General features: G+C 39.7%; 1 protein-coding gene across 1 annotated transcript in view; it reads left to right on the top strand.

Annotated features, from left to right (window-relative positions):
• The window catches only part of RPS27A (ribosomal protein S27a), a 394,104-nt gene that overhangs the window by 237,048 nt on the left and 136,821 nt on the right, over positions 1-20,235 (top strand). The gene's annotated exons all lie outside the window — the stretch shown is intronic.

Raw genomic sequence — 20,235 nt, 5'->3', positions numbered from 1 at the left:
ACCATTAGAAGAAACAGTGCAGTAGTTCAATTCTCATGTGCTGTCCACAGGGCTAAGAGTAGAAGGAGAAAGGGGAACTTGGCAACAAATTGGTTTACTTAAGGAAATGGTTAATGACTGCTCCAACATCTTCTGGGAATTATAGCAGAATGCTAATATGTGAAATCTATATGAAGCTATATCATGGTGTCAATGTACAAAAATTCCAGGGATCCATTAGGTACCACTTTAAATACAATCTCTAGAATTCCCATTTATCTTCAGACTGCTCATAGCAAAGTCTTTCTGAAAACATTTGCTGAATCATGTACTGAAAATTATAATCTAACAGCCTAATTCACAGATATTGAGAACTAAAAAGAACTCTACAGGTAAAGCACAATTTTCTTCACTTAAAGGCAAAGAAAGAGACTGATAAACTTGTCCACATCACTCATTGGTAAGTGGCAGTGCCAGAACCTGAGCCTCAGTCTCCAACATGAGATCTGGCACACTACCCACATCACCACACGCCCTTAGGGCCACCTGCCCCAGCCACTTCACCAGGTTACATTAATTGTAAGGCTAAGCCAAAGCCACAGCATGTCCCAAAGCAACTCACTTGCCTAACCCAATCAATGAAATTAAGTGGCAACATTAGCACAATCCACCCTTGGCATAAATTTCAAGTCTTCTCTCAGAAACTCACATTCTTAAAGGTGATGGGCTTCAGTAATTCACTTGCTTTGCAGGATATTGTGAAAGGTGGTAGCGACTCTAAAGCTAGCTCACAGATGAGCGTCACAGAATAAGAAAACATCCGAGACCTTAAAGATGGCGGAGGAGTAAGATGTAGAGATCACCTTCCTCCCCACAAATAAATCAGAAATACATCTACATGTGGAACAAGTCCTACAGAACACCTACTGAACGCTGGCAGAAGACCTCAGACTTCCCAAAAGTCATGTGGCTGATAGGGTCTTGGTGCTCCAGCCGGGTGTCAGGCCTGTGCCTCTGAGGTGGGAGAGCCGAGTTCAAGACATTCACCCACCAGAGACCTCCCGGCTCCACGTAATACCAAACAGCAAAAGCTCCCCCAGAGATCTCCATATAATTGCTAAGACCCAGCTCTACTCAATGACCAGCAAGCTACAGTGCTGGACACCCTATGGCAAACAACTAGCAAGACAGGAACACAACCCCACCCATTATCAAAGAGGCTGCCTAAAATTATAATTAATAATAATAATAATAATAATAATAAATTATAATATAAAAATTATAATAAGGTCACAGACACCCCATCTGGTGGAGTACTGTCCACCAGAAAGACAAGATCCAGCCTCATTCACCAGAACACAGGCACCAGTACCCTCCACCGGAAAGCCTAAACAACTCACTCACCCAACCTTAGCCACCGGGGGCAAACACCAAAAACAATGGGAACTATGAAACGGCAGCATGTGAAAAGAAGACCCCAAACACAGTAAGTTAAGCAAAATGAGAAGACAGAGGAACACACAGCAGATGAAAGAACAAGGTAAAAACCCACCAGACCAAACAAATGAAGAGGAAATAGGCAGTCTACCTGAAAAAGATTTCAGAGTAATGATACTAAATATGATCCAAGGTCTTTGAAATAGAATGGAGAAAATACAAGAAACATTTAACAAGGACCTAGAAGAACTAAAGAGCAAACAAACAATGATGAACAACACAATAAATGAAATTTAAAATTCTCTAGAAGGAATCAATAGCAGAATAACTGAGGCAGAAGAAAGAATAAGTGACGTGGAAGATAAAATAGTGGAAATAACTACCAAAGAGCAGAATAAAGAAAAAAGAATGAAAAGAATTGAGGACAGTCTTAGAGACCCCTGGGACAACAATAAATGCAGCAACATTCGAATTATAGGGGTGCCAAAAGAAGAAGAGAGAAAGAAAGGGAATGGGAAAATATTTGAAGAGATTATTGTTGAAAACTTCCCTAATATGGGAAAGGAAATAGTCAATCAGTCCAGGAAGCACAGAGAGTCCCATACAGGATAAATCCAAGGAGAAACACATCAAGACACATATTAATCAAACAATCAAAAATTAAATACAAAGAAAACATATTAAGAGCAGCAAGGGAAAAGCAACAAATAACACACAAGGGAATCCCCGTAAGGTTAACAACTGACCTCACAGCAGAAATTCTGCAAGCCAGAAGGGAATGGCAGGACATATTTAAACTGATAAAAGGGAAAAACCTACAACCAAGATTACTCTACCTGGCAAGGATCTCATTCAGATTTGAGGGAGAAATTAAAAGCTTTACAGACAAGCAAAAGCTAAGAGAATTCAGCATCACCAAACCAGCTTTACAACAAATGCTAAAGGAACTTCCCTAGGCAGGAAACACAAGAGAAGGAAAAGATCTACAATAACAAACCCAAAACAATTAAGAAAATGGTAATAGGAACATACCTATCGATAATTACCTTAAATGTAAATGGATTAAATGCTCCAACCAAAAGACATAGACTGGCTGAATGGATACAAAAACAAGACTGGCATATATGCTGCCTACAAGAGACCCACTTCAGACCTAGGGACACATACAGACTGAAAGTGAGGGGATGGAAAAAGATATTCCATGCAAATGGAAATCAAAGAAAGTTGGAGTAGCGAGACTCTTATCAGACAAAATAGACTTTAAAATAAAGACTATTAACAGAGACAAAGAAGGACACTACATAATGATCAAGGGATCAATCCAAAAAGATGATATAACAATTGTAAATATTTATGCACCCGGGCTTCCTTGGTGGCGCAGTGGATGAGAGTCCGCCTGCCGATGCAGGGGATGCAGGTTTGTGCCCCAGTCCGGGAAGATCCCACATGCCGCGGAGCGGCTGGGCCCGTGAGCCATGGCCACTGAGCCTGCGCGTCTGGAGCCTGTGCTCCGCAACCGGAGAGGCCACAACAGTGAGAGGCCCGCATACCACAAAAAAAATAAATAAATAAAAATTATGCACTCAACATAGGAGCACCTCAATACATAACGCAAATGCTAGCAGCCATAATAGGGGAAATCAACAGTAACACAATTATAGTAAGGAAATTTAACACCCCACTTTCACCAATGGACAGGTCAACCAAAATGAAAATAAATATGGAAACACAAGCTTTAAATGACACATTAAACACGATGGATTTATTGATATTTATAGGACATTCCATCCCAAAACAACAGAATACACTTTCTTATCAAGTGCTCATGGAACACTCTCCAGGATAGATCATATCTTGGGTCACAAATCAAGCCTTGGTAAATTTAAGAAAATTGAAAGCATATCAAGTATCTTATCCTACCACAACACTATGAGACTATATATCAATTACTGGAAAAAATCTGTAAAAATTACAAACACATGGAGGTTAAACAATACACTACTAAATAACCAAGAGATCACTGAAGAAATCCAAGTGGAAATCAAAAAATACCTAGAGGGCTTCCCTGGTGGCGCAGTGGTTGAGAATCCGCCGGCCGATGCAGGAGACATGGGTTCGTGCCCTGGTCCGGGAAGATCCCACATGCCACAGAGCAACTAAGCCTGTGAGCCATGGCCGCTAGGCCTGCGCGTCCGGAGCCTGTGCTCCGCAACGGGAGAGGCCACAACAGTGAGAGGCCCGCATACCACAAAACAAAACAAAACAAAACAAAAAAAACCTAGAAACAAATGACAATGAAAACATGATGACCCCAAACCTATGAGTTGTAGCAAAAGCAGTTCTAAGAGGGAAGTTTATACCAATACATTCCTATCTCAAATAAACAACCTAAACTTACACCTAAAGCAATTAGAGAGAGAGGAACAAAGAAGACCCAAAGTTAGCAGAAGGAAAGAAAACATAAAGATCAGAGCAGAAATAAATGAAAAAGAAATGAAGAAAATAATAGCAAAGATCAATAAAACTAATAGCTGGTTCTCTGAGAAGGTAAACAAAATTGATAAACCATTAGCCAGACTCATCAAGAAAAAAAAGGGAGAAGACTCATATCAATAGAATTAGAAATGAAAAAGGAGAAGTAACAACTGACACTGCAGAAATACAAAGAATAATGAGAGATTACTACAAGCAACTATATGCCAATAAAATGGACAACCTGGAAGAAATGGACAAATTCTTATAAAAGCACAACCTTCCAAGACTGAACCAGGAAGAAATAGAAAATATAAACAGACCAATCAAAAGCTCTGAAATTGAGACTGTGATTAAAAGTCTTCCATCAAACAAAAGCCCAGGATCAGATGGCTTCACAGGCAAATTCTATCAAACATTCAGAGAAGAGCTAACACCTACCCTTCTCAAACTCTTCCAAAATATAACAGAGGGAGGAACACTCCCAAACTCATTCTATGAGGCCACCATCACCCTGATACCAAAACCAGACAAAGATGTCACAAAGAAAGAAAACTACAGGCCAATATCACTGATGAACATAGATGCAAAAATCCTCAACAAAATACTAGCAAACAGAATCCAACAGCACATTAAAAGGATCATATAGCATGATCAAGTGGGGTTTATCCCAGGAATGCAAAGATTCTTCAATATATACAAATCAATCAATGTGATATACCATATTAACAAATTGAAGGAGAAAAACCATATGATCATCTCAATAGATGCAGAAAAAGCTTTCAACAAAATTCAACACCCATTTATGATACAAACCCTTCAGAAAGTAGGCATAGAGGGAACTAACCTCAACATTAAAAAGGCCATATATGACAAACCCACAGCCAACATCGTTCTCAATGGTGAAAAACTGAAACCATTTCTTCTAAGATCAGGAACAAGACAAGGTTGTCCACTCTCACCACTATTATTCAACATAGTTGTGGAAGTTTTAGCCACAGCAATCAGAGAAGAAAAAGAAATAAAAGGAATCCTAATCGGAAAACAAGGAGTAAAGCTGTCACTGTTTGCAGATGACATGATACTATACATAGAGAATCCTAAAGATGGTACCATAAAACTATTAGAGCTCATCAATGAATTTGGTAAAGTAGCAGGATACAAAATTAACACACAGAAATCTCTTGCACTCCTATACACTAATGATGAAAAATCTGAAAGAGAAATTAAGGAAACACTCCCATTTACCACTGCAACAAAAAGAATAAAATACCTAGGAATAAACCTACCTATGGAGACAAAAGACCTGTATACAGAAAACTATAATACACTGATGAAAGAAATTAAAGATGATACAAACTGATGGAGAGATATACTGTGTTCTTGGATTGGAAGAATCAACATTGTGAAGATGACTATACCCAAAAGCACCCTACAGATTCAATGCAATCCCTATCAAACTACCAATGGCATTTTTCACAGAACTCAAACAAAGAATTTCACAATTTGTATGGAAACACAAAAGACGCCAAAGCAATCTTGAGAAAGAAAAACGGAGCCGGAGAAATCAGGCTTCCAGACTTCAGACTATACTTCAAAGCTTCAGTAATCAAGACAGTATGGTACTGGCACAAAAACAGAAATATAGATCAATGGAACAGGATTGAAAGCCCAGAGATAAACCTGCGCACATATGGTCACCTTATCTTTGATGAAGGAGGCAAGAATATACAGTGGAGAGAAGATACCCTCTTCAATAAGTGGTGCTGGGAAAACTGGACAGCTACATGTAAAAGAATGAAATTAGAACACTCCCTAACACCATACACAAAAATAAACTCAAAATGGATTAAAGACCTAAATGTAAGGTCAGGCACTATACAACTCTTAGAGGAAAACGTAGGCAGAGCACTCTATGACATAAATCACAGCAAGATCCTTTTTGACCCACCTTCTAGAGAAATGTAAATAAAAACAAAAATAAACAAATGGGACGTAATGAAACTTAAACACTTTTGCACAGCAAAGGAAACATGTAAACAAGATGAAAAGACAACCCTCAGAATGGGAGGAAATATTTGCAAATGAAGCAACAGACAAAGGATTAATCTCCAAAATTTACAAGAAGGTCATGCAGCTCAATATCCAAAAAACAAACAATCCAATCCAAAAATGGGCAGAAGACCTACACAGACATTTCTCCAAAGAAGATATATAGATTGCCAACAAACACATTAAAGGATGCTTAACATCACTAATCATTAGAGTAATGCAAATCAAAACTACAATGAGGTATCACCTCACACCGGTCAGAATGGCCATCATCAGAAAATCTACAAACAATAAATGCTGGAGAGGGTGTGGAGAAAAGGGAACCCTCTTGCACTGTTGGTGGGAATGTAAACTGATACAGGCACTATGGAGAACAGTATGGAGGTTCCTTAAAAAACCACAAATAGAACTACCATACGACCCAGCAATCCCACTACTGGGCATATACCCTGAGAAAACCATAATTCAAAAAGAGTCATGTAGTACAATGTTCATTGCATCTCTATTTACAATAGCCAAGATATGGAAGCAACCTAAGTGTCCATTGACAGATGAATGGATAAAGAAGATGTGGCACATATATACAATGGAATATTACTCAGCCATAAAACGAAATGAAATTGAGTTATTTGTAGTGATGTGGTTGGACCTAGAGTCCAACAGAGTCACACAGAGTGAAGTAAGTCAGAAAGAGAAAAACAAATACCATATGCTAACACATATATATGGATTCTAAAGTAAAAGAAATGGTTCTGAGGAACCTAGGGGCAGGACAGGAATAAAGACGCAGATGTAGAGAATGGACTTAAGGACATGGGGAGGGGGAAGGGTAAGCTGTGATGAAGTGAGAGCGTGGCATGGACATATATACACTACCAAATGTAAAATAGATAGCTAGTGGGAAGCAGCTGCACAGCACAGGGAGATCAGCTCAGTGCTTTGTGACCACCTAGAGGGGTGGGATAGGGAGGTTGGGAGGGAGATGCAAGAGGGAGGTGATATGGGGATATATTTATATGTATAGCTGATTCACTTTGTTATAAAGCAAAAACTAACGCATCATTGTAAAGCAGTTATATTCTAATAAAGGTGTTAAAAAATAAAATAAGGAAACATCAAGGTAGAAATAATAGTTTTGCCATATTATTCTTAAGCCAAATATTATAGATTTAGAAAGGATATTCCAGTTTTTCTTTAACATTATAGAGGCAAGGAAATAGCAATAAAAAGTAAACAAGTTCCTATTACTAAATACTTCTTTGCTTTGTAGAAGACTTTAACCTGCCTTCTTTTTCTTCTTTATTTCAACAAATATTGAAAACCTGCTAAAAAATACTTGCAAGATACCATTCCGGGAGTTGTGGGCAATACAAAATGAACATACCGAATGGTTAAAAAATGAACTCAAAAATGAAGTTTCAAAAGCTTTGCTGTCAAGTAGGGACATTATTTGTAAACACAGAGTGAAGGTGGAAGTGCTTTAGAAGGGGTGCATGTAAAGTGCTGTGGGAATTTGAGGGAGAGGGTAATTATTTCCAGATAGGATCACAGAAAGATTCAAGGAGAAAGTAAAATTAAGGTTATTGAAGAAAGTTAAATTTGAATAAATGGAAAGGAAGGAAGAGAATTTTAGTCTGGGAGAAATGGAATGATCGCACAAGTAGAAAAACCCAGGGCAGGCACTGGCAAATAAAGAGGTTGAGTTTTTCTGAGCACTGGGGATAAGGATGAGAGATGGAAAATGGAAAATAAATTCAAAAAGATAAACTGGAGCCAATAAACTGCTAGGAGGTCATGGATTAGTATGGTCCAGGCAAGGGGCAAGGTCAGCCTGTATTAACGTGGTATCTTGGAGGTGGGCAAGGAGAATATAGAGGAGGTTGTGGGCATAAGAGGTTTGGTGGTGTCTCTATGGTTTAGCAGTTGATTGATCTACTAGGCAAAGACAAGGAAAGAACCAAAAAGGTTGCCAAGGCTTCAAATCTCAGTGCCTGGAAAGATGGTTAGGGAAACCCAAACCAATCTTGGTCTTTATGGAAGCAAAAAGTTTACCAGTTCTAGTGAGAAATTAATTGTGTCTGGGTGGTTGACTTATCATGAAGGAACAAGTCCTATTTCTTCTTCCATCTCCTGGAGGGCAGACATATCTTTGTGTCCTGGAAGACTAGGTGTAGGTGACCTTTTTTTTTTTTTTTTTTTTTTTCAAGTCTGGCCTACTGAGTCTGTCAGGTAATCTAGATGAGTAAAGAGCTTGAGTATAACAACCAGGGAGAGCTACTGGAACACAAATTCCTGTGTAAAGTGGCAGAAGACAATGAGCTCTGGGCTATGGTCCAGTGGGAACATTGGCAATGTTGCCAGATCTTGTGATCTTTCAATAAAAGCTAGAAATTTTGACTTTTTAATGAATTCTCTACATTTTGAATGTTGGCAATTAATTCAGAGTGTTGAAACATACTACAGTCATTGAACAAAACTTGTCTGCTGTCAGATCTGACCAGAGGCCACCAGTTTTCTGACTGTCAGATCATGGAACAACAGATCTAGACTCTCCTACAGAAACATGGTGCCTAGGATTAAAGGGATGAAGAGTCTGTCCCAATGTTCCTGAAATGCATAAGCTCTAGAATTGGTATTGTCATTAAGAGAACAGATTCTCAGACTGCCTGAGTCCAAATACTCCCCCCTTACTAGCCAGGTGATCTAATGCAAGCTAATCTCTGTACCATAGTTTCTTCAATTTAAAAATGAGTATAATACCATGACCTGCCTCAGATAGTTGTGATGATAAAATGAACTAGTATGTCAGAGCAGGGCCTGGTACAGGTTGTGTTCTATGTAGCTTGCATTATGGTTGGCCTTCCCTATCAACAGATATGGAACCCACGGATATGGATGGCTGACTAAGGGACTTGAAAATCCGTGGAATTTGGTATCCACTGGGGGTCCTGGAATTCCCTATGGATACCAAGGGACAACCATACTTTTGTTTAATCTCAAGGGGAAAGGAAGCATGCCTACACTTTTGAGTGTAGGGAGTGGATCCACACTGAGTGGATTTCCAATCATCCTGGTTAGGTGGAGGTACTGAGTCAAATTTAATTTGATATAAAAAAAGAAAGAGGGCTTCCCTGGTGGCGCAGTGGTTGAGAGTCCACCTGCTGATGCAGGGGACACGGGTCGTGCCCTGTTCCGGGAAGATACCACATGCCGCGGAGCGGCTGGGCCCGTGAGCCATGGCCACTGGGCCTGTGTGTCCGGAGCCTGCGCTCCACAACGGGAGAGGCCACAACAGTGAGAGGCCTGCGTACCACAAAAAAAAAAAAAAAAAAAAAGAAAGAAAAAGAAATGTGACTCCTTGTATCCGAGTGACAAAGAGCAAATTCATACCAGTTACCATGATTCTGTTGTCATATTTCATCTCCATCATGATATTTCTCTCCACATTCTGTATCACACTTATAATTTTCATACCCTCTTTTAATGCCTTAGTACCACATTCCTCAAAGTAATTCATAACAAGAATAGACCTTGTTTCATTTCAAACATGATTATGCTTCAAACTCCTCTTTGAGAACTTTTCAATGACAAGTCTCTATTGAAAGCAAAGGGCATTGAAAAAAGGGTAGGAAAAATTGAGTAGACTGAAACCACCTTTCTATTAAGAAATGATTTTTATCTTCTTTTAAAATATTCTATTTTTCCTAACATATAGGGCATATGGCCCTTCCTCTGTCTTTTATTTATATCCAATAAATTACAGTGTTTTTGCATGTTTATACACATGATATATACCATAAACTTTGCTTTTCACGGTATCTCTCTAGTCAGACTTAATTAAACTGATTTGAAAGAACTTTACACTATGTAGACGATAGGTAACCTTTATCTTTCAAAAATCTTTTGGTCTTAAAAGTGAAAAAGAAAAAAAGTTTTCTTTTGGAAGGGAGTGACATGATGCTTTTTTTTCTGTATTTAGATCTTTCAAAGGGGCACAGTGCCTTCCCCCTCTCTTAAGCTGCTAGGCACAAGAAAATGAACCCAAAACTCATTCTTTGTCTAATTTAAATGTCACATTGGCAACACAGCATTATATGCATATAAATGCACAGATAACATTTTGAATATTAAACATTCCTGATTATTGCACTAACTGCAAATCCAGAGAGTTTATTTCATCTTGGTGATAGAAAAAATGGAAAGCTCCTGCCTTTCTGCTAATCAAGATTGCTAATTCATTTTTACCAAGTGTGGGGAAAAGGAGACCTGAACACACATAAATTCTGCTGTTTATCCTCATGGTGACTTTAAATACTACAGCCATTTTATTCTTCCCAGTAGGTGGGTACTTTTCTTAGTAAAAGGCCTAAATTGAATTTCAATCTTTGATGCAACCTCTAGGCATAAATGTGCAAAAATTTGTATCTATTAAGAGTGTACTGTAATTTCTGAAACTATAGAGATTATTTCTCACTGGCTGTACTATGTCCTTGTTTGGAGCTCAGGATCAGGCTGATAGACCTGTACCCAAGGTGCTTGTTAATATAGGAACCAAGACACGTTCACCTGACACTTCAGCTTTCCATAAATGCAATAGTAAATAATCACCTCTATAATTGTTTTCTACACACTCACAAGTTATGTCACAACTAAAATGTTATTGGAGATACATTTCCCCACAAAGTCAAGGACTCAAGAACAGCCAATTCAGGAGTAGCCCCCAGAAACACATTCCCAAATAAGTTCCTAAAACAGACAGTCCCCTGGTGGGCAGCCATAGCAAACCAATCTTGGTGACTAGCCCAATTTTACCCACCTGTGGCCTGGTGGCCCTGGTTTGTTCCCTTCTTTATAGGACAGGAAACTTCAGTGCCAGAAGGACTCAAAGCCAAGCCCCCTGGTTATGACTATGGTCATGATTCATGGCAGATGAGGCCTGCTGCTTTCATGCATAAATACACTTGCTATTTGTATAACAGCACTTACATTGATTCAAACCTTTTAGGAGACCAATCTATAACATGTTTAAAAGGGCTTCCTTTGACCCAGTAATGCCACTTAAGAAAATAATCCTACATTTCTGCAAAGCTCACTAAAGCAGTCAATAGTTCAACAAATACATACTGTACTGAGTATGATGCACCATAAACCAGATTAGGTGTTGGAAATAATAAAACCATTGCTTGCCCTTGGGAACTTTACAGTTGACTGGAAATTTTATATTTATCATTTACTGAATGCCTACCATGTGCCAGGTACTCCAGTAGGCATTTTATATGTTTTCTCACTTGATCATTATAACCTATAAAGTAAAGTAGTAGCAGCCTCATCTCACACTAAAATGGCTGAGTAACTTGCCCTGAGTTATACAGCTAAGTAGCATTTCTGAAATTCAGACCCAGATCTAAAATCTCCAAATTTTATGCTTTACCCACTAAACTTTGCTGCATTGTGATTTAAAACAATAGTAACAACAATCAATGTATCAACAACCATCAGAGGTAAACAATAGAAGGATGAATAAATAAATTAATTTCATTAGGTTGGATATGCACTCATTAAAAGTGATGTCTTCAACACTTTGTCACAACATAGAAAAATGCTTATATATAAATATAACAATAAAATCAGGACGTGAATTTGTATATGCAGAATGATCTAAACTATGTTTAAACACACACACATACACACACACACATATATATTGGAAGGAAAAACACCAGTTTTGTTGAAATAGACAAATTTATATGTCCACTTAAATAATACAAAATTAAGGGGAATTGTAAGAGGAAATGTACTTTCATATATAATCCAGAGAAAACAGTTCACCCAAGCCTGCAGAATTCACTTTTTAGAAAGGGCACTGGATCTTCCTTTCTCTAACAGCCATAAATATTTCCCTCTCACCCTCCTGTCATCCTTCCCTCACCTAACCTGTATTAGTCAGGGTTCTCCATAAAAACAGAACCAATAGGATATATGGAGAGAAATATAGAGAGATTTAATCTAAGGAAATGGCTCATGCAATTGTGGGGTTGGCAAGTCAGAAACGTGCAGGGCAGGCTGAAGCTGGAGGCCCGGGGAAGAGTTGGCGTTGCAGTCTTGAGTCCAAGGGCAGTGTGGAGGCAGAATTTCTTCCTCCTGAAGGTGTCTTAGTATTTTCTCTTAAGACCTTCCACTGACTGGTAATGTACACTCATATATCGAAGGGTAATCTGCTTTACTTAAAGTCTACTGATACAGATGTCAGTCTCATCTAAAAAATACCTCACAGCAATATCTAGACATGTTTGACTAAACAGCTAGGTACCATAGCCAACCAAGTTGACATTATAAAGTTAACCATCACATGATCATTCCCCAGTCTACGCAGAAAAAAATGAATTTGTGTTTCAGATCCTGTCCAGGCTCATCCCATCCTTTGACACACATCATTAAGGACCCCAGCTTCTGTCTGACATTAGGCCTTATGAGACATGAACATCATTTCACTATACATTTGTTGGATCATATTAAATCAAATTTGTAGCTCCTTAAGGTTTAAAACATATGGTCATAGATATATCTTGTGTAATCTTCACAAAAGCCATTATTGTAGTCCTAATTGAGTCAAACGTAAGGCCAGAGACAATATTATGACATGTCCGAGATCACAGAGTTAACAGATGATAGAGCTCAGACAAGTCAGGACTTCCAACTTCAAGCCCTTACTGTCAAATATGTGCCATGCACGGAAGTGTCACACGCCCTCAAGGACAGCAGCTATATTAACTTAATTTAATTCAATTTCCCAATTCATCTAAATTGAAAACACAAAAATTAAGGTGCCTGCCTGGCTTATTGCCCAGTACGGGAATACAAAGCTGTATAACAAGTTCAGGAACTGACCACCGTCTACAAATACATGTTAGGTTTATTTGTCTTTTAACTTTGATTAAAGTATAACATGCTACTCAGATTATAAATTTAAAGCTCAATGAATTTTCACAAAATGACTACCCCCATGTAACTGCTACTAAACTCAAGAAATGGAACATAACTGGCATCTCTGAAGCCCCTTAGGGAGCCCTCCCAGACATCACCTTTCCCCTAAAGTTACCACCATCCAAAGGTCTATTCACCATCAACCAATTTTGCCTGGTTTTCAACTTTATGAAAATGGAGTTCAATTGGATGTGCTTTTTTGTGTCCAGCTTCCTTTGCTCTACATTATGTCTGTGAGATTAATCCACTACTTTGTTCGGTCCTGTTGCTGTTGTGTAGTAACCCATTGTATAAATGTAACACAATTAGTTCATCCAGGCAACCATTTGGGTTGTTTCCAGTTCGGGAATGTTGTGAACAGTGCAGCTAGGAACATTCTTATACATGAGTCGTGGCCCATCTATGTATTTCTGTTCAGTACATAGCTAGAAGTGGAATTTATGGGTCACACATCTGCATATATTCAATTTTACTGGAAACTGCCAAACAGCAAAGGTTGTACTAACTTACATACCACTAACAATTGATGAGGTTTCCAGATGTTCCAAATACTCACTCATTAATATTTGTTATTGTTATCTTTTCAATGTTATAATTTTACAACATATGGATAGATCCATAACAATAACATTGGTTTGCATTTATTAAAAGTTCATATAAATGGTATCGTGCCGAAAATATTCTACAACCTATGTTTTGAGATTTATCTATTTGATACAAATAGTCCAATGTATTCTCTTTCACTGCTATACAACATTCTGATTTTTCAAATCTGAATCCTGTTGATGCCCATTTTGCTTGTTCCCATTTTTTCACAGTTATACATGGTGATGCAAAGACTGTTCTTATTCATGTATCTTTGCACCTTTGCTTGGGAATTTCTCTAGAGAGCAATGGCTGAATTATAGTATATTATAGTATATGTATATCTTCAGTTATACTAGATATTGCCAAAATTGCTTTCCAAAGTGGTTGTACCAACTTATACTGCTATCCGCTGACTTCAGGGTGTCCTTGCTCCAGATCATTTGTATCTGTCAAGCAAATGGGTATGTAATATTCTTAATAACTCTCTTAAGTTTTCCAAATAATTTATAAATACTGGCACTTGCCTTTGCAAAGAGAAAGACAGCCTCATTCCCCTTCTCGGTTCCCACAGAACTGTGGTTCTAGAATATTAGTGCTCTTTGTCTAAGTAGGGCCTGGAATCTGCCTGACTGTACATGCAGATGCCTGAGAGCTTAGGTCGGGGAATGCCGCCTCAGGGCCTTGCATGTCCAGCTACAGCAGTTCTCTCAAGTGTACTTAGTGGTTTACGTTACCTTTGCCCAGCTGGGACATGAGCTGCCGGGGAGCAGAGACAAATTCTATGCACAGTCTTGTATCCCTAGGGCTCAGTCCACAGAGGGGACTCAATGAGTATTCAGGGACATAGGAAAGGAAGGGAAAGTGGAAATGACAGCTTTTTCCCTGCTTGGTCTGCATCACAACTTACAGTGTGTGGGGACACGTAAAGTTTGTTCATTTAAAAATACAAACCACACATGCATTCTTTTGGATTAACTGTCAGGTGATTTGATAATACTCTTTAATATAAATAGTTTTCAACTTGGACTAATGGCACATCAAAACCTTTTATATTGGGCCTCCCTAGTGGAACAATGGTTAAGAATCTGCCTGCCAATGCAGGAGACACGGGTTCAAGCCCTGGTCCAGGAAGATCCCACATGCCACAGAGCAATTAAGCCCGTGCACCACAACTACTGAGCCTACGCTCTAGAGCCTGTGAGCCACAAGTACTGAAGCCCACGAGCCACAACTACTGAAGCCCACGCACCTAGAACCTGTGCTCTGCAACAAGAGAAGCCGCCACAGTGAGAAGCCTGCGCACCACAACAAAGAGTAGCCCTCACTCGCTGCAACTAGAGAAAGCCCACACGCAGCCACGCAGCCAAAAATAAATAAATAAGTAAATTTATTTAAAAATAATAAAAATAAATAAATTTTTTAAAAAAACATTTTACATTATTTTCTCATATATTGTCTCATCAGGAATATATATCGGAATATGTTCAGAGCAGGGCACTCCCTGGATCTAATAACTAATAGCACATGATATGGGGCTGGCAGGGAGGGACAAACCAGGAATTGTAGTCAGAAGGCACCTTAGAAATCATCTAATCCAAACACCTCATTTTACAGAAAAGGGAATAGGAAGACTTGCCGTGTTTACCAATGACGAAGCAGACAGTGCGGTTTCCAGGGCGCCCACAGTGAGGCCAGACCACGTCTTCCCAGGCCAGGGTCACCACTCCACCAAAGGAGCAATAGTTCATAACCATAACCCAGAGCTCATAACTCCCTCCTCATTTCCTTCAACCATTGTGTTGCCCCTCAGAGCAGAGGTCTTAACCTGGGCTCCATGGATAGATTTTAGCAGCCTTGACAATGAATGTTCCTTTACATACATTGTTCTTGGGTAAGATCTATAGCTTTCCTCAAAAAGGCCTGGGAAGCAAAATAGGTTAAAAATGACCACTTGGATTTGGTGAAAGGCAGAAAGAAAAGAATCTTCTGAAAACAAAGGAGCAGAGGTGGTTGGAGACAGAGGCAGGAACACAGAAAAGGAGAGAGAGAGAGCCAAAAGTGGAGTTTGTACAACGGTGGGACCATCAATCAGGAATGAGTCCACAGGCTTCCCTAGTGGCGCAGTGGTTGAGAGTCCGCCTGCCAATGCAGGGGACACGGGTTCGTGCCCCGGTCTGGGAAGATCCCACATGCCGCGGAGCGGCTGGGCCCGTGAGCCATGGCCGCTGGGCCTGTGCATCCAGAGCCTGCGTTCCGCAACAGGAGAGGCCACAACAGTGAGAGGCCCGCGTACCGCAAAAAAAAAAAAAAAAAAAGGAATGAGTCTGCATTAGACAACATTTTTTTAAACGGCAGCTTATCTGGTTTCCCATCCTCTGGCCGATTTATCTCAGGATATTATAGAGGAAACAAAGTGTTTGGAAGAACTGAACCCACAGCACATCTTAAACATCAGCATGAATGCTAAAAACCAGCACTAATGTACCCAGCGCAGCAGCAAGATACCCACCCCTTCCAGGATAGCACTGCTAAACGCTTAGCTCTGGGGCCAGGGAAGGGTCTCTGCTTTGGTTCTGAGGTCACAGAACCCTGAATGTACCTTGTCCGCCTCCACAGTTCTTTCTGGTCACAACCCATTTTGATCAGCCCAGCCACTTTCTTGCACTGTCTGCATTAATGGACATGTCAATCGAAGAAAAACCTGTCTCCTTATCTGGATGTGCTGAAAGTTCAGTTAAAGAACAGAAACGTTCTGCTCCAGCAAAGCGAACGTTGTCAACTGCATGTTTTGTGCTTTAGCTATTTCTGTTTCTAGTTGTCATTTCCTAAATCTGTGAAATGCAGAAGCACTTGAGGTACAAGTCTTTTCCAAAGCAAAATGCCTTCCCCTGGCCGCCGCTCCTCTGCAAAGCACTGTGGTCCCGGTGCCGAGGGTGGGGTCTTACTCCTTTCCTTGCCACTGGTCTTTCCAGGCATGTGGTTACGAGATACCTCCTGGGATAGCTGGGGCATGGAGCCATTCCCCCATTACCCACATCAGTGATCAGGGAGCGGCAAGGAGACTGAACGCCCTCCTCTGCTCCCTGCCCCCAGAAGCTGTCTGAAAGTCAGAGTAGGTACAGGCGTCAAGACTCTTCAGGGATTGTTAAAGTTGAGAAAGGCTTACTTTTTACAAATAGCAAATATTTTCTAGGGAGAGATTTGTTTAATGAATGTTCTTTTTTTTTTCTTTTATCTTTTATCTTTTTTTTTTTCTTTTATCTTTTTTCTTTTTTTTTTCTGAGTACTTGGTAGATTTGAAAAATGGGTCTGGAGCTGCTGGGGGGAAGGATGAGGCGAGGCAGGGGTAGAGAGAGCCTGGAAAGTCCAGGAGCTGGGAATGTGAGGTATCATAAGACCATAGAAATATCCCTATATATGCCTCAGGTAGAGTGAGCCAAGACATTTTAAAATCAGGGAGGACTAATATTCCATTTATCATTATTTCTCCACGCTACTCATACACTCTGTCTGAGGCACTCACCTCTGTCTCCAGCAAACCTTTAGTGCAGTTTCCTGCACACTCTCTAGCTTGACTGGCTATGGAAATCAAGGAAGTGGCTGAATTCCTTCCCTTGGGGGAAGGATATTGCAGAGGAAGAAGCGACAGTCTATAAACCGCACTGATTCAACAGAACAGAAGGAGGAGCTAGGTAGAGGCGACAATGAAAGTGAAGCCACTCCTCCCCTCCGTCTGCCCGGAAGTTCTCCCACATCATCTTAAGCACTCTGGAGCGCCACGAAATGTGGAGTAGGGTTTTGAGCCCATTCTAAGGGGCAAGGTGACTGCAGCTGATGATTCCCAAAGACCTGTCTCTAGCACTTGACCTTGGATCCCATTGCCTAATCAATTTCTCTTCTTAGATGTCTAACAGATAACTCCAACTTAAAATGGCCAAAAGCCTATCAGGCAGAAGGTAAACACATGAGCCAGGAGATGATTCCTTGGGCTGCAACCAAGCTGTGAAATGTTGCCTGGGGATTACCTAGGAGATGTAATTTTCACAGTCCATTGTTTCTGGACTTCAAAATACTACTTTTGAATAATATAATAGAGTGGATACTTACTTGACTCCTATTGGAGGAGCCCAGTGTTCATCAGAGAATGAAAAGAAGCCTTTATTTCAACTTCTCCTTCTGAAGAGGATAATAATGAAACATTTTTTCAGTGTTGAATAATGGCATTTCATAGCATATGATTAATAAATTGGAAAAAGATGGTCAATTGAGTCAAGGAGTATGAAAAAATTTGTCTTAATTACATAATGAGTTTTTTCAGAAATTTAGGATCTTAAATAATCTGAAGATGGAAACATAGTGAGAACAATTTTCTCCATTCTCACATACCCAGATCTGAAAAGATAAATAGAAAAACATATGTCCTTTTACAAATGGGAGTATTTTAATGGAAAAAGAAGAAACGAGCACATTATTCACCTGTGTATGTAAAATATCTACTCTTATTGTCATTGAGTGAATGTTCACAAAGTACAGTTAATACGAAAACTTAAAGTTGTAGAAGATTGTTGACTAGGTAAAAGTTGAGTTTTATTAGTTGAAATCCCCTTAAATAGTACATTTTGATATATCTGTGCTGGTTCTACCTCAGACAAAGACTTCAATTTTGAAATATAACCAGAGTTGTATTGTACTACATTTTAATAGGAGCTATTGCTGAGAAGTCTAAATATTGTGGCTTTTGTTTTGTTTGCAATAGAATGAGTTTAGATGTACCAGGATAAATCTTATTTAAAGGAAGTCTGTTTATAAATCACCACCTTTAACTTATTGCTTATATAAATCCAAGTTTTGTACTTGATCTTTACTTAAAATTAGGTTCATATCTGTAGTGTATTATGTTCTTTGCTGTTACATTTGACTCATGTCCTGTATATTCTGTAATTTCTTAAAATAGTGTTTTGTATTACTTAAGTGCTAGATAAATTGGACAAACATTGAAGACAAGAATCTTTCCATCACTGCCTTTAGCACAGTTAATTACTCTTGCCCTAGTGAGGTGTTTCAAGTCTGATGTCAGATTTACTTGATATTATATGCTTGACAGTGAAATTTTTAAAATAACTTATTTGTTTATATATATATATTTTAATGGCCAAAAGCCAAATTCAACTCCACCCCATAAACATGCTCCTGCCTTCATCTTCCTCATCTCAGTTAACAGCCCTGTATGCACTCAGTTGCTCAAGGCTCACACTTCAAGTCATCCTTGATTCCTCTTTCTCTCGTCTAACCAAACCATCCGCAGGCCCTGACAGCCCTGCCTCCAAGACACATCCCAAGTGTGGACATTTCTCACCTTCTCCATACATCTCTGATGATCCCACCCAAGTATCAGCTACCGTTCCTCAGCTGAACTAGTGCAAAACCTCCTAACCTCCTAGTCATCCTGCCTCTATTCTGGCCCCCAGTGGTCTTTTTTCTACATATCAGTAGCAGCCAGATAGGGGGTGTGTGTGCCCAAATCAGAGCATACCAGTCCACAGTGTAAAATCATCCATGACATCCACCGCAATTCAAACTCCTCCCCGTGGTCTATTGGCCCCCTCGTGACCTGGCCCTGCTCACCTGTCTGACCTCATCTCCTTCCTCTCTTCCTCCATTTATGGGTGTCATGCACACTGACCCCTTCTACACACACACACACACACACACACACACACACACACACACACACACACACGGTGCTCCTTCCCTCGGAGCCTTCATACTCGCTATTCTTCCGCCTAGCATGCTTTTCCTGTAAATTTTTGTATAGCTGCCGCAGTCCCAGAACTTCTGTGCGCTTGTCACTGTCTACGTTTTACTTTGTTTTATTTCCTAAGAACACATATTTGCTGTTTGTTTACATATTTTTCATCTTTCTCTCCCCATTAGAATGTGAGCTCCTAGAACAGTACCTGGCACAGAACAGTCACAATGTGTGAAAGAACGCATCTGAGTTTCACTTGTTTCCTGTTTTCCCTCCACCAGAGGCCATCCTGAACTGTGGCATCTGCTAAAAGCCTCACTCATTTAAGTTTTGTCATTTAACTGTTCCCCTAAGTCAGGTAAAATGGACCAGGGCCTCCCCTGGGAAAAACAGAGGCCTCACTAGAGCTGGCAGAGGCCTGAGGAGAATTCACACACACAGAAAGTTTCATTCTTTCCAAGTATCCAGTTTTGTCTCTTTTTATAACTTTATTAAAATGTTCTGCTCTAGCCATTTCATTTTTCTTCAGACCTTTTCCCAAAGGGTAAAACATTTGTGTTTGACTTTTATTCACTAACCACAGTTAATGACTAAAGAATTCACTTTTTAATTTATGAATTCAATGTTGCTTAGGATCCTGATAACTAACATAAATAATCATGTGTGTGAGTGTGTGAGTGTGCAAACAGCACATGATGAGGGTCTTGCCTTGTTCTGGTTGGTTGAAAATGCTTCTGATAGCCCGTGATGTACATTCATGAGGCTGCAAATTGCAGTAGCAGCTCTTGTCGAGAAGGAATATTGTACATGTTTATTTTTTTATGCAGTACAGAATTTGTATTTGTTCTTAGTAAATACCTGTAAACACCTAGTTCAACAGATTCTGTGCTTGAAGTGCTCAAAAATACATTTGAACTGTCATTGACCTCTAACTGGCCGAAAGCACATGTACAAGTATATTGTTTCGTGTGTGT

The sequence above is a fragment of the Kogia breviceps genome, chromosome 11 (genome assembly GCF_026419965.1).
Source record: "Kogia breviceps isolate mKogBre1 chromosome 11, mKogBre1 haplotype 1, whole genome shotgun sequence".
In the NCBI taxonomy this organism is placed as follows: domain Eukaryota; kingdom Metazoa; phylum Chordata; class Mammalia; order Artiodactyla; family Physeteridae; genus Kogia; species Kogia breviceps.
The sequence above is the reverse complement of the archived record's forward strand: the minus strand, read 5'-3'. Positions and strand labels throughout refer to the sequence as shown.